The sequence below is a fragment of the Macaca mulatta genome, chromosome 19 (genome assembly GCF_049350105.2).
Source record: "Macaca mulatta isolate MMU2019108-1 chromosome 19, T2T-MMU8v2.0, whole genome shotgun sequence".
Classification (NCBI taxonomy): domain Eukaryota; kingdom Metazoa; phylum Chordata; class Mammalia; order Primates; family Cercopithecidae; genus Macaca; species Macaca mulatta.
Genome location: NC_133424.1, coordinates 51,961,441 through 51,976,795, shown reverse-complemented (window position 1 = coordinate 51,976,795; position 15,355 = coordinate 51,961,441).

Genomic DNA, 15,355 nt, shown 5'->3' with positions numbered 1-15,355 from the left:
CCAAATTGGAAAAGAAGAAGTCAAATTATCCTTGTCTGTAGATGGTATGATCCTCTATTTGGAAAAACCTAAAGGCTCCACAAAAAGACTATTAGAACTGATAAACAAATTCAGTAAAATTGCAGAATACAAAATCAACATACAAAAGTCAGTAGCATTTCTATCTGCCAACAGCAAACAATTTGAAAAAGAAATTTTTAAAAATCCAGCCTGGGCAACATGTCGAAACCCCAGGTCTACTAAAAATATTTTTTAAATTAGCTGGACCTGGTGGTGTGTGCCTGTAATCCCAGCCACTTGGGAGTCTGAAGTAGGAGAATCTCTTGAGCCCAGGAGGTCTAGGCTGCTGTGAGCCAAGATCACATCACTGCACTCCAGCTCTGTATGACAGAGCAAGGCTTTATCTCAAAAAAAGGTAATCCCATTTACAATAGCTACAATACAATGAAATACCTAGGAATTAACCAAAGAAGTAAAGGATCTCTATAATGAAAACTATAAAACACTGATAAAAGAAATTGAAGAGGACACCAAAAATTGAAAAGATATTCTGTGTTCATGGACTGGAAGAAGCAATATTGTCAAAATGTTCATACTACTCAAAGCAATCTACAGATTCAATGCAATTCCCATCAAAATACCAATGACATTCTTCACAGAAATAGAAAAAAACAATTCTAAAATTTAAACAGAACCACAAAAGAGCTAGAGTAGCCAAAGCTACCCTAAGCAAAAAGAACAAAATTGGAGGAATCACATTATCTGACCTCAAATCATATTATAGAGCTATAGTAACCAAAACAGCAAGATACTACCATAATAAGTTACGTAGACCAATGGAACATAATAGAGAGTCCAAAAACAACTTCATACATCTACAGTGAACTCACTTTCAACAAAGGTGCCAAGAATATTCATACATTGGGGAAATAACAGTTCCTTCAATAAATGATGCCAAGAAAACTGGACATCCATATGCGGAAGAATGAATCTAGACCCCTATTTTTGACATACGCAAAAATCAAACCAAAATGGATCATAGACTTAAATCTATGACCTCAAACATGAAACTACTAAAAGAAAACATTGAGAAAGCTCTCCAGGACATTGCGCTGGGCAAGATTTCTCGAGTAATACCCAACAAGCACAGGCAACCAAAGCAAAAACAGACAAATGGGATCACATCAAGTTAAAAAGCTTCTACACAGCAAAGGAAACAATCAACTAAGTGAAGAGACAACCTACAGAATGGGAGAAAATATCTGCAAGTTATCCATCTGACAAAGAATTATTGACAAAAATATATAAGAATCTCAGGCCGGGCGCGGTGGCTCAAGCCTGTAATCCCAGCACTTTGGGAGGCCGAGACGGGCGGATCACGAGGTCAGGAAATCGAGACCATCCTGGCTAACACAGTGAAACCCCGTCTCTACTAAAAAATACCAAAAACTAGCCGGGCGAGGTGGCGGGCGCCTGTAGTCCCAACTACTTGGGAGGCTGAGGCAGGAGAATGGCGTGAACCCGGGAGGCGGAGCTTGCAGTGAGCTGAGATCCGGCCACTGCACTCCAGCCTGGGCGGCAGAGACTCCGTCTCAAAAAAAAAAAAAAAAAAAAAAAAAAGAATCTCAGACAATAGGAAAAAATCTAATAATCCAATTTTAAAATGAGTAAAAGATCTGAATAGACATTTCTCAAAAGAAGACGTACTAATGGCAAACAGGTATATGAGAAGGTGCTTGTATTAATCCATTCTCACACTGCTATCAAGAAATACCTGATGACGCAGTGGCTCATGCCTGTAATCCCAGCACTGTGGGAGGCCAAAGCAGGCAGATCACCTGAGGTCAGGAGTTCGAGACCAGCCTGGTCAACATGGTGAAACCTTGTCTCGACTAAAAATACAAAAAAATTAGCCAAGCGTGGTGGTGGGTGCCTGTAGTCCCAGCTACTTGGTAGGTTGAGGCAGGAGAATTGCTCGGACCTGGGAGGTGGAGGTTGCAGTGAGCTGAGATCGCACCACTGCACTCCAGCCTGGGGGACAGAGTGAGACTCCATCTCAAACAAAAGAAAAGAAATACCTGAGACTTGTATTAATCCGTTCTCACACTGCTATAAAGAAATACCTGAGACTGGGTAATTTATAAAGAAAAGAGTTTTAATTGGCTTACAGTTTTGTAGGCGGTATGGGAAGCATTCTGGGGAGGCCTCAAGAAACTGCCAATCATGGCAGAAAGCAAAGGGGGAGTGAGGCATCTTAGACGGCGGGAGCAGGAGCAAGAGAGAGTGAGGAGGGAAGTGCTGTACATGTTTAAACAACCAAATCTCATGAGAACTCACTCACTATCACAAGAACAGCACCAAGAGGACAGTATGAAACCATTCATGAGAAATCCAGCCACCCTCCACCAGAGCCCACCTCTAACATTGGGAGCTACAATTCAACATGAGATTTGGTGGGGACACAGATCCAAACCATATCAGTGCTCATCATAATTATCACCAGAGAAATGCAAATCAAAACTACAATGAGATGTCATCTCACCCTAGTTAAAATGACTTTTATCCAAAAGACAGGCAATAACAAATGCTGGCAAGAATGTGGATAACAGGGAACTCTCATACATATCTGTTGGTGGAAATGTAAATCAGTACAACCACTATGGAGAACAGTTCGGAGGTTCCCCGTAAAACTAAAAATAAAATTACCATATGATCCAGCAACCCTGGTGTATACGTCCATATTACCACATGATCCAGCAATACCACTATATATATCCAAAGAAAAGAAATCAGTATGTCCAAGATATATCCACATTCCCATGTTTACTACAGCACTATTCACAGTAGACAAGATTTGGAAACAACCTGAGTGTCCATTAACAGATAAATGGATAAAGAAAATGTGGTACATTCACACAATGGAGTATTATTCAGTCATAAAAAAGAATGAGATTCTGCATTTACAACACGGATGTGGAGGACATTATGTTAAGTGAAACAAGCCAAGCACAGGAAGACAAATGTCACATGTTCTCACTCCTACGGGGGAGCTTAAAAAAAAAAATTGAACTCATGGAGGTAGAGAGTACAATGATGGTTAGCAGAAGCTGAAAAGGGTATTGGAGAAGGGAGGATAAAAAGGAGATGGTTAATGGGTACAAAAATACAGCTATATAGAAAGAATAACATCTAGTGTTTGGTAGCACAATAGGGTGAATGTAGTTAACAATGATTTGTAGTATATTTCAAAATAACTGAGAGTGGAATTGGAATGTTCGTTCCTAATACAAAGAAATGATAAATGCCTGAAGTTATGGTTATCCCAATTTCTTTGATTCGATCATTGCAAATTGTGTGTATGTGTCAAAATATCACATGTGCTCCATAAATAGTACAACTTTTATGAAAGAAAAAGAAAAGGTTGACCGGGTGCGGTGACTCACACCTGTAATCCCAGCACTTTGGGAGGCCAAGGCAGGTAGGACCACTTGAGCTCAGGAGTTCAAGACAAGCCTTGGCAAAATGGTGAAACCCTGTCTTTACAAAAAATACAAAAATTAGCTAGGCATGGTGATGTGCACCTGTAGGCCCAGCTACTTGGGAGGCTGAGGGGGGAGGATGGCTTGAGCCTGGGAGGACAAGGCTACAGTGAGCTGTGATCGTGCCACTGTACTCCAGCCTAAATGACCGAACGAGACTCTGTCTTTAAAAAAAAAAAAAGAAAGAGAGAGAGAGGTAAGGAAGGAAGGAAGGAAGGAGGGAGGGAAGCGAAAGGAATGGAAGGGAAGGGAAGAAGGAGGGAGGGAGGAAGCAAGGAAGAAAGGGAAGGAAGGAAAAAATTCTTCAACATGATACAGCAATGTTTAGTGGGTTTTACTGTGTAGGTCTTACACTAAATGGAAGCCAAATATAATGCTAGGTATGGCATTTTTTGTGTTATTGCTTATGGCATTTTTATTTTAATTTCCAAATAAAGAAGTATGATCGATTTTTTCATTTTAAAAATCTTTGTCTACCCCAAGGTCACACAGATTTTCTCCTATGCTTTCTTTTGAAGATTTCACAGTTACAGCTTTTACTTTTAAGTCTGAGTCATTATGAGTAAATTTTTAAATATAGTGTGAAATAAGAGCAAAAGCATATTTTTTCCTTAAGGAAATTCAGTTATTCCAACACTTTCGTTGAAAGACTTTCCTTTCTCCCATTGAATATCTTTGGCACCTTAATCAAAAATCAGTTGATTATATAAGTGTCCGTTTCTAGACATTCTTTTCTATTTCATTGATCAGTATATGCCTACACTACTTTATTGTAAAATAAGGTGAACCCTCTGAATTTGTTACTCTTTTCTAATTACTTTGGCTAGTAGTTGTAAAAGACATACATCTTAGAATTTTTTTTTTTTTTCGAGACAGAGTCTCGCTCTGTTGCCCAGGCTGGAGTGCAGTGGCACGAACTCAGGTCACTCTAATCTCTGCCTTCCAGGTTCAAATGATTCTCTTGCCTCAGCCTCCCAAGTAGCTGGGATTGCAGGTGCCCGCCACCATGCCCAGCTAATTTTTGTACTTTTAGTAGAGACAGAGTTTTGCCATGTTGGCCAGGCTGGTCTCAAACTCCTGACCTCAGGTGATCCAGCCCTGCCTCGGCCTCCCAAAGTGCTGGGATTACAGGCATGAGACACTGTGCCTGGCCACAGCTTAGAATTTTAAAATCAGCTTATTAGTTTATACCAAAACAAAAACGGCCTACCGAAATTTTGGTTGGGATTACAAATAATCTGTTGATCAATTTCAGAAGAACTGACATCTTAACAATATTAAGTCTTCTAATTCGTGGGCATGATATATCTCTTTATTTAGATATTAATTTCTCTTGTCAATGATTTGTAGTTACGCTATTGCATAACTTTTGTTAATTTTACCTTTAAGTATTTTATGTTTTCAATGGTATTATAATAAAAGGCTTTCAATATCTCTTAAAATCTTAAATCTTGGCCGTGCACAATGACTCACACCTGTAATCCCAACACTTTGAGAGGCTAAGATGGGTAGATCGCTTGAGCTCAGAAGTTTGAGCCTAACCTGGGCAACTTGGCCATGTTATAATAAATATAAAAAATACAAAAATACGAAAAATTAGCCGGGCATGGTAGTACATGCCTGTGGTCCCAGCTACTCAGGAGGATGAGGTGGGAGGATCAGTTGAGCCTGGGAGGTGAAGGCTGCAGTGAGCCAAGATCATGCCACTGCACTCCAGCCTGAGTGACAGAGAGACCTTGTCTAAAAAAAATAAATAAAAAATAACAAAATCTTAAATCCAGAGTCATATAGAATTTTATAATAAGAGATTCTTCTGTATTCTCTTTTTAAGAACTACGTTCCCCAGTGGCTGCAAATTTCTATTCTAAGAAGCTATCATTTCCTTTGATACCTATTGATCATGACAGGGAATGAAAATGGGTCCAGTGTGGTCTTGTCAATCCAGGAATTTTTCAGAGGAAGGATTTAATATTGGTTGAATGCCCAAAAATCCAGCTTACATGAGAGGAACAAAGGGAGTGTGGGTTAATCATCATAATCCCAAAACTAGCACAGAAAGTGGGCATGGCCTTAGACATCACCCAAGGTGCTGAAAGGAATTGCCTCCCAGCCACAACACACCTGCTCTTTCCTCTCCAAACCACTAATGCCCATCCCAACTCCAGATTTTTGAAAGGGTCAACTCCCACTTTCCAAAATCCTGTTTAAAGGATACTTCTGGCTGGGTGTGGTGGCTCATGCCTGTAATCGTAGCACTTTGGGAAGCCGAAGAGGGTGGATCACTTGACGTCAGGAGTTCAAAACCAGCATGGCCAACATGGCGAAACTCCATCTCTACTAAAAATACAAAAAATTAGCCGGGCATGGTGGTGCACATCTGTAATCCCAGCTACTTGGGAGGCTGAGGCAGGAGAATCGCTTGAATCCAGGAGGCAGAGGTTGCAGTGAACTGAGATGGTGACACTGCACTCCAGCCTGGGCAACACAGCAAGACTCTGTCTCAAAATAAAATAAAATATACTTCTGAGTGTGTTGCTTGTATCTGTGTGTATGGGGAGGTGTGTATGCATGTGTATGTCTGTTTCTGGGATCCTTCTAATCTCAGTAGTAGTAGCTTTTGTCTCCTTGGGATTTTATATATATGATAATATCAGCTATGAATAAAAGTTTTATTTCCTCCTTTTCAATTTGTACTGATTTCTCTTTTGTACTTTACAGCAATGGCTATATTGTTTAATATAAATGGTGAGAGCTAATATCACTGTGTTTGTTGTGTATGCAGAACCAGTCAGCCAAGAAAGTACCTGTTAAGTACGATACTTTAGACAGTTAAGAATACAAAGTATTTTTTTCATTCATTTAGCATCCTTTTGGTATGTTTGTCTTTGAGGGAGTGGTAAGTGTGTATGGGAGCTAGTATAGAGGATTAAATGTGTAGGAAGTTATGACTTTTTATCCACTCATATATATATGGGAGAGAAAAGGCTATATTCTATTATAGAGTAATGCAATTCTTATTTTCAATTGTTTGTTTTGCATAGAAAATTTCTAAAAATTAAAATAATACTCTCCATAAACTAACATTCTTCTGCAATTTTTTTTTTTTTTTTTTTGAGACAGAGTTTGCTCTGTTGCCCAGGCTGGAGTGCAGTGGTATGATCATGGCTCCCTGCATCCTTGAACTCCTAGGCTCAAGTGATCCTCCCACCTCAGCCTTCTGAGTGGCTGACTGTAGGCATGTGCCACCACATCCAGCTAATTTTTTTTTTTTTTTTTTTTTTTTTTGAGACGGAGTCTTGCTCTGTGCCCCAGGCTGGAGTACAGTGGCGCGATCTCGGCTCACTGCAAGCTCCGCCTCCCGGGTTCACGCCATTCTCCTGCCTCAGCCTCCCAAGTAGCTGGGACTACAGGCGCCCGCCACCTCGCCCGGCTAATTTTTTGTATTTTTTAGTAGAGACGGGGTTTCACCGTGTTAGCCAGGATGGTCTCGATCTCCTGACCTCATGATCCGCCCGTCTCGGCCTCCCAAAGTGCTGGGATTACAGGCTTGAGCCACCGCGCCCGGCCTTTTTTTTTTTTTTTGAGATGGAATTTCACTCTTGTCACCCAGGCTGGAGTGCAATGGCCTGATTTCAGCTCACTGCAACCTCCACCTCCCGGGTTCAAGTGATTCTCCTGCCTCAGCCTCCCAAGTAGCTGGGATTACAGGTGCCCCACCACCACACCCAGCTAAATTTTTGTATTTTTAGTAGAGACGAGGTTTCACTATGTTGCCCAGGCCGGTCTCAAACTCCTAACCTCAGGCAATCCACTGCCCACCTTAGCCCCCCAAAGTACTGGGATTACAGGTGTGAGCCGCCTCGCCAGGCCTAATGTTGCTGATTGTTTCATTTTGATTTGTTTCATTTTGTTTTGTTTTGTTTTGGTAGAGACAAGGTCTCACCATTTGCCCATGCTAGTCTCAAACTCCTGGCCTCAAGCCTTAAGCAATCCTCCCACCTCAGCCTCCCAAAGTGCTGGGACTACAGGTGCGAGCCACCGTGCCCAGCCTGCACTCTTAATTTATAGAAAGAAATAAGATAAATGAACATGTATTAGAGAATCATTCAGAAATATGTATTTCTATGCCATATGGGTCAAACCAATATATTAAACATCTTCTATTTGCATTATAAAATTACTAAATGTAACTATTCAAGGTGGTTATGAAAATATGATTATTCTAAAAGGCTACACATTTTTCTTAAATATTTATAGATAAAATTATTGTAACACTAGAACTGGGGAGGAATTTCTGTTGTTGTTTTTGTGTGTATGGGTTTTGTTTTGTTTTTGTTTTTGTTTTGCTATATCTGTAATGTTTTTAAAAGGTGATTTCTCCCCTAATTTTGAGCTGTGCAATTAATGTTTTGTTTGTTTGTTTGAGATGGAGTCTTGCTCTCTCACCCAGGCTGGAGTGCAGTGGCGTGATCTCAGTTCACTGCTTCCATCTCCTGGGTTCAAGCGACTCTCCTGCCTCAGCCTCCTGAACAGCTGGGGTTACAGGCATGTGCTAACAAGCCCAGCTAGTTTTTTTTGTGTGTATTTTTAGTAGAGATGGGGTTTCACTATGTTGGCCAGGATGGTCTCGAACCCCTGATCTCTGGTGATCTGCCCCCCTCGGCCTCCCAAAGTGCTGGGATTACAGGCGTGAGCCACCGCGCCTGGCCTAAAATCTTAAAAATAATAAAAGAAATGTTTAAATGCTATTTGTGACATTAATTGAAATCCGATCAGAGCCTGCGATGTAAGATACAAATACAACCTGCTCCACTCCTAAAAATAACAAGAAAGTAATAACACTAATAACTAGCAACCCTCGTGAGTGCTTATGTAGCAGGATTTGGAGTTCTGGCCTAGTTTTGCCGAAACTCCTTATTTAATCCTAGGCCCGTCTGTGAACAACAGTTTCCTGTTTTGTGATCTGGGGGGTGGTGACAATTACTGCCCTCTCCATCAAAAATGAGATCAGATCACACAGGGTGTGAAGAACTATCAGTGGCCACAGGGAAACCAACAGTTAACATGAGCTGAATGCCTACTATGTGTCACACACTGTTTTAAGCAATTTATACTTTTCTTTTCTTTATTTTTGAGATGGAGTCTCGCTCTGTCACCTAGGCTGGAGTGTAGTGGCACAATCTCGGCTCACTGCAACCTCTGCCTCCTGGGTTCAAGCAGTTGTCCCTGCCTCAGCCTCCCAAGTAGCTGAGATTACAGGCACCTGCCACCACGCCCAGCTAATTCTTGTATTTTTTAGTAGAGACGAGGTTTTGTCATGCTGGCCAGGTTGGTCTTGAACTCCTGACCTCAGGTGATCCGCCCACCTCAGCCCCTCAAAGTGCTGGGATTACAGGCATGAACCACCACACCCAGCTGCAATTTATACTTTTCATTTAGGATTTTTTTACTTAATCCTGACAAAAATACCAAGTGGCTGGTGGTCTTCTCACCTTCACTTTAAAAATGGCAGTCTGGCTCCAAGACACTTCCTCTCAGCCATGTGAGGCTGGAAGGCTGACATAGGCTATTTGTTGAATCACATGTCTCATCCACCGAGGTCCCTCCCAGCAGAGTCTGTGACATAAGAGAAATACTACATGCTCCAGCTCTAAAAATAACCCATTAATAGGGTCTAATAACAAACAACTTTGTTGAGTGCGTATTTTGTGCCCAATCTGAATAAGAAAGACAATAATTAACTTTTTTTTTTTTTTTTTTTGAGATGGAGTCTCACTCTGTCACCCCAGGCTGGAGTGCAATGGCGCGATCTCAGCTCACTGTAACCTCCACCTCCTTGGTTCAAGCAATTCTCCTGTCTCAGCCTCCCGAGTAGCTGAGACTACAGGTGTACAATACCACACTTGGCTAATTTTTGTATTTTTTAGTAGAGACAGGGTATCACCATATTGGTCTGGCTGGTCTTGAACTCCTGATCTTAGGTGATCCACCCGCCTCGGCCTCCCAAAGTGCTGGGATTACAGGCGTGAGCCACCACACCCAGCCCAACTTTTTTTTTTTTTTTTTTTGAGACAAGGTCTTGCTTTGTCACCCAGGCTGGAAGGCAGTGGCATGATCATAGCTCACCATAGCCAGGACATCTTGGGCTCAAGCAATCCTTCCACCTCAGCCTCCCAAGTAGCTGAGACCACAGGCTAATTTTTTTAATCTTTTATAGAGACAGGGTCTCACTACGTTGCCCAGATTGGTCTGACTCCTGGGCTCAAGCAATTCTCCTGCCTTTGCAGCGGGATAATTTAGGAATCAGAGAGACCGAAGGGTTGAGGAAGATTTATTATTATTATTTAGGTGCACCGGCCCAGTCAGATTAATATTCAAAAAGACTGAGCCCCGAACAAAGAGTCCAGTTGCCTTTTAAGCATTTCATGGGGTGGGGGGAGATCTGTGCAGGGGGAAGCATATCACAGAAGTGAGAAACAAAGACAGTTATTCAATTGAGACATGCATTACATCATTTCTTACTTTTCAAGGAACAACATGTTTTATGACTTGAGATTATCTGTCTAGTGACCTTGCAGCTGCACAGCTAGAGAAAGAGTCTTCACAATGCCTGAGAAAGGTAGAGATAAGGCTCACTAGCCACAGAAAAACAGGCAGTTAATTTTAAATGACTCCAGCTCTTCCTCTTCCTCAGGGGGAATCGGGTTTTCTTACATACAACTGAGTTTTTGCTTACACATTCTTTAATTTGTTTTAATTCCTGTTCCACCTTGGCCTCCCAAAATGCTGGGGTTACAGGCATGAGCAACCATACCTGGCAATAGTTAACTTTTTTAAAAGTAAAAATTTTTTTTCTTAAAGTTCAAACTATCTTTAATTTTGACGTATTTATTTTGGAAAAATAAATTCTGACATTAAAACATTGTAAATGTTTCATGAATAACTTGTACAGTATATTTTTTAAATGCTTATCTGAAACTAGAGCTGCTTGCCCTTCCTCTAGTCTCTTATTTATCATGATCACTCAAAAAATAAAATAAATAATTGAGAATTGACGTGTTGGTTTTTTGGTATCAGTTACTGTGAAAGTTACTCTTGGGGGTAATATTTCATCTTTGAATCAAGCCATATCACAGATAAGACAAATGGAAACTGTCTTTATCTTGAACTGGAAAGTGGAAAATCGGCCCTGCCACTCATCAGCATGAGTGAACAGTTACAGGTGGATCCAGATGTAAAGTCAACAGGAAGCAACATTTCTCCCAAAAACATGCTGCAGCTGTAAACTGTCACAATCTTCTTTGTTGTATGACTCTTATTTTATTACTCACTGAGAAATTTTGGTCTCTAAAATCATAGACTATCAGAAACTTGGATGTTTGAAATTATAAAGATCAGAATGAAATATCCCACTCTTGATCAAGATCCTGAAGCAGTTCTTCAAAGAATTGTAAAAGGTGGCCAGGTGTGGTGGCTCATGCCTGTAATCCCAGCACCTTGGGAGTCAGGAGTGGGTGGATCACCTGAGGCCAGGAGTTTGAGATCACCCTGGCCAACACGGTAAAACCCCATCTCTACTAAAAATACAAAAATTAGTCAGGCATGGTGGCAGGCACCTGTAATCTCAGCTACTCAGGAGGCTGAGGCAGGAAAATCACTTGAACCCGGGAGGCAGAGGTTGCTGTGAGCCGAGATGGTGACACTGCACTCCAGCCTGGGTGACAGAGTGAGACTTCGTCTCAAAAAAAAAAAAAAAAAAGGAAGAAGAAGAAGAATTAATTACAAAAGGAGATGAAACATGGCTTTACCAGTACAATCCTAAAGATAAAGCACAATCAAAGCAATGACTACCAAGAGGGAGAAGTGGACCAGTCAAAGCAAAAGTGGACCAGTTAAGGGCAAAGGTTAAGAGCAACTGTTTTGGGGGATGCTCAAAGCATTTTGCTTATTGACTTTATGGAGAGCCAAAGAGCAGTAACATCTGCTTATTATGAGAATGTTTTGAGAAAGTTAGCCAAAGCTTTAACAGGAAAGTGCCCAAGAAAGCTTTACCATCAAGTCCTTCTCCACCATAACAATGGTCCTGCTCATTCCTCTCATCAAATGAGGGCAATTTTACAAGAGTTTCCATGGGAAATCGTGAGGCATCCACCTTACAGTCCTAATTTGACTCCTTATGACTTCTGTTTCCCAATCTAAAAAAAAAAAAAAAAAAAAAAAAAAAACTATAAAGACATTCATTTGTCTTCAGTTAATAATGTAAAAAAGACTGCGTTGATACGGTTAAATTCAAAGGACTGTCAGCTCTTTATTTTCTCAGTTTTGCTCTTTATTTTCTCAGTTTTGCACTTGCTGCCTCACCTCTCATGATTGCCTCACCAGCCACCTGCTGTCAGTTGACCAACTCCTCTTCCTTATCCCTCCCTAATTCATGTTTTCCCACACGTAATTACTTTTGTTCTCTGCTGTTTAAGCCGGGAATTCGGGAGAGATATTTCTTCCCTAATTCTAATTGATTGGAGAGATGTATATGAGACTGATCTCCTGTTCTCCTTGGCTGTAGTACCTGAATAAGGCCTTCTACCCTGGCAATAGTTGTTTTTTTTTTTTTTTTTAAGTAAACAAGAAATTGACCATCCCAGTTTTAGTTTCTTTTTTTTTTTTTTTTTTTTTTGAGACGGGGTCTTGCTCTGTCACCCAGGCTGGAGTGCAGTGGCCGGATCTCAGCTCACTGCAAGCTCCGCCTCCCGGGTTCACGCCATTCTCCTGCCTCAGCCTCCTGAGTAGCTGGGACTACAGGCGCCCGCCACCTCGCCCAGCTAGTTTTTTGTATTTTTTAGTAGAGACGGGGTTTCACCGGGTTCGCCAGGATGGTCTCGATCTCCTGACCTTGTGATCCGCCCGTCTCGGCCTCCCAAAGTGCTGGGATTACAGGCTTGAGCCACCGCGCCCGGCCAACCATCCCAGTTTTAAAACTTGAGAAACTTAGATTCGTCTTATCTGAGTTCCTTTCTCAGGAAACCAATCATCAGGCCTCCCAGGTAATATCAAGGAACTGAAACTGACCAGATCACCGCTTCTGGACAAGGAGATGCCAGACAGCTCTCATGTGAACTAATAGAGCAAGAACTCACTCATTGTACCATGGGGATGACACCAAGCCGTTCATGAGGCATCTGTCCCCATGACCTGAACACATCCCATACTAGGACTCACCTCCAACATTCGGGATCAAATTTCAACATGGAGACTTGGAGGGGACAAACACCCAAATAATATCGCTATCAACACAGCCTTTCCAACCCAAAATACCTGCTGGCTCAGAAAACACCACCTAGTTTGGTATAATTCCACCCCACTCCCATATATACTGTGGCACCATCCTTACCCACCCATTGGAACATTGCCCTTGTCACATCCTTTCAACCCTTGCATGGGCTCTTTCTCCTCCCAATCTGACTGAATGGTTCTTCCATTATTCATTCAATAAGTATTTAACATGCTGTGTGTACTGCCAACTTTAATACTTGCAACAAATTTGTGAGGCAAGGACTGTTTACCCTATTTCAGAGAAAAAGAAGGCTGTCAGAGGAGGACATGAGAAGAATGTATTCAACTAGTCAGCCAGTCCACAAACACAAACGCATGCCTCGCTCGTGTCTGTGGAAGACTGGGCAATGCTGGTCACATATCACTGACCAAGATAGGACTAGACTCTCCATCTGAGTTTATTTAACCAGAGAGTGACAGCAGGCTAGGGTGGAGGAAGAACAGGGGGGCCAGAGTAAGCCCTTAACCAAACCTGCCAGATCATTAGCTTTCTGTAATGGATAACTTCTTTTTTTAGTTTAATTTTACTTTTTTATTTTATTTTATTTTATTTTATTTTATTTTATTTTATTGAGATGGGGCTGGGTCTGTCACCCAGGCTGGGGTGTAGTGGCATGATCTCAGCTCACTGCAACCTCTGTCTCCTGGGCTCAAGCTGTCCTTCCACTTCAGCCTCCCAAGTAGCTGAGACTACAGGCATGTGCCACCATGTCCAGCTAGTTTTTGTATTTTTAGTAGAGACAGAGTTCCGCCATGTTGCCCAGGCTAGTCTCAAACTCCTGGGCTCAAAGCCTCCCTGGGATTACAGGCGTGAGCCACTATGCCCGGCCCCTTCCTCCATCTGCAAAACCAAAAAACGCAAATTGGCCGGGCATGGTGGCTCACGCCTGTAAACCCAGCACTTTGGGAGGCTGAAGTGGGCAGGTCACAAGGTCAGGAGATGGAGAACATCCTGGCCAACACGGTGAAACCCCGTCTCTACTAAAACTGCAAAAATTAGCTGAGCTTGGTGGCGTGTGCCTGTGGTTTCAGCTACTCGGGAGTCTGAGGAAGGAGAATCGCTTAAACCCGGGAGGTAGAGGTTGCAGTGAGCCGAGATTGTGCCACTGCACTCCAGCCTGGCAACAGAATGAGACTCTGTCTCAGAAAAAAAGAAAAAAAAAAGAAAAAGTAAAAGAAAAGAAAACGCAAATCTTTTTTCTGAACCTTTTCCATCATTACATTATTCTTTTCATTTTTCTCTCTCTCTCTCTCTGTCTCTGTCTCTCTCTCTCTTCCTTCTCTCTCTTTCCATGGCTTGAGAAAGGTTCTGCACTTCTTAGGAATTATGATTGACTTCCTGGATGAACTGGAATAATCTTCTCATCTCAAGATTCATACCTTAGTAACATCTACTAAGGACCTTTGCCATACAAGGTAAGCCATTCCCAAGATTGGGGTGTGTACATCTTTAAGGGTGGGGCATTATTCTCCCTACCACATCATACAACCAAGAAATACCATTATTGGTCCCATTTGTTTCTATTTCTTCAAGATTCATTCTTAGTAAATTGCATGTTTCTAAGAATGTACCCATTTCTTCTAGGTTATTCAATCTGCTGGTATGTAACTGTAGACATTTTAAGTAAAGTATGCTTATTAATGTGAAACATAATTTTCAGAAATTCTACTTGATATTGTTTGGATCTGGGCCCCTGCCCCAATCTCATGTTGAATTGTAATCTCTAATGTTGGAAGAGCGGCCTGATGGGAGGTGATTGGCTCAGGGGGGCGGATATCCCCCTTGCCGTTCTTATGACAGTGAGTCCTCATGAGATCTGGTTGTTTAAAAGTGTGTAGCAACTCCCCCTTCGCTCTCCTTCCTCATTCTCTAGCCATATAAGATGTGCCTGCTTCCCCTTCACCTTCCACCATGATTGTAAGTTTCCTGAGGCCTCCTCAGCCATGCTTCCTGTACAGCCTGCAGAACTGTGAATCAACTAAACCTCTTTTCTTATAAATCACCCAGTCTCAGGTAGTTCTTTACAGCAATGTGAGAACAGATTAATACACTACTCCTAGGCTGGGGGCAATGGCTCACGCCTGTAATCCCAACACTTTGGGAGGCAAAGGGGGGTGGATCGCCTGAGGTCAGGAGTTCAAGACCAGCCTAGGAAACATGGTGAAACCCTGTCTCTACTAAAAATACAAAAATAAGCCAGGTGTGGTGGCGTGCACCTGTAATCTCAGCAACTTGGGAGGCTGAGACAGGAGAATTGCTTGAACTCAGCAGAGGTGGAGGTTGCAGTGAGCAGAGACCATGCCACTATACTCCAGCCTGGGCAACAGAGTGAGACTCCATCTCAAAAAAAAAAAAGTCATGTCTGTTGGCCAGAAATACGAACATCCACAATAGAAAGTTACTGTCTCTCCCTCAGTTTCCAGGCCTGTAACAGTTCACAGTTTGGGAGTCTCTTGACTGAAGTAGAGGTTGGGTCCCCTTGTTT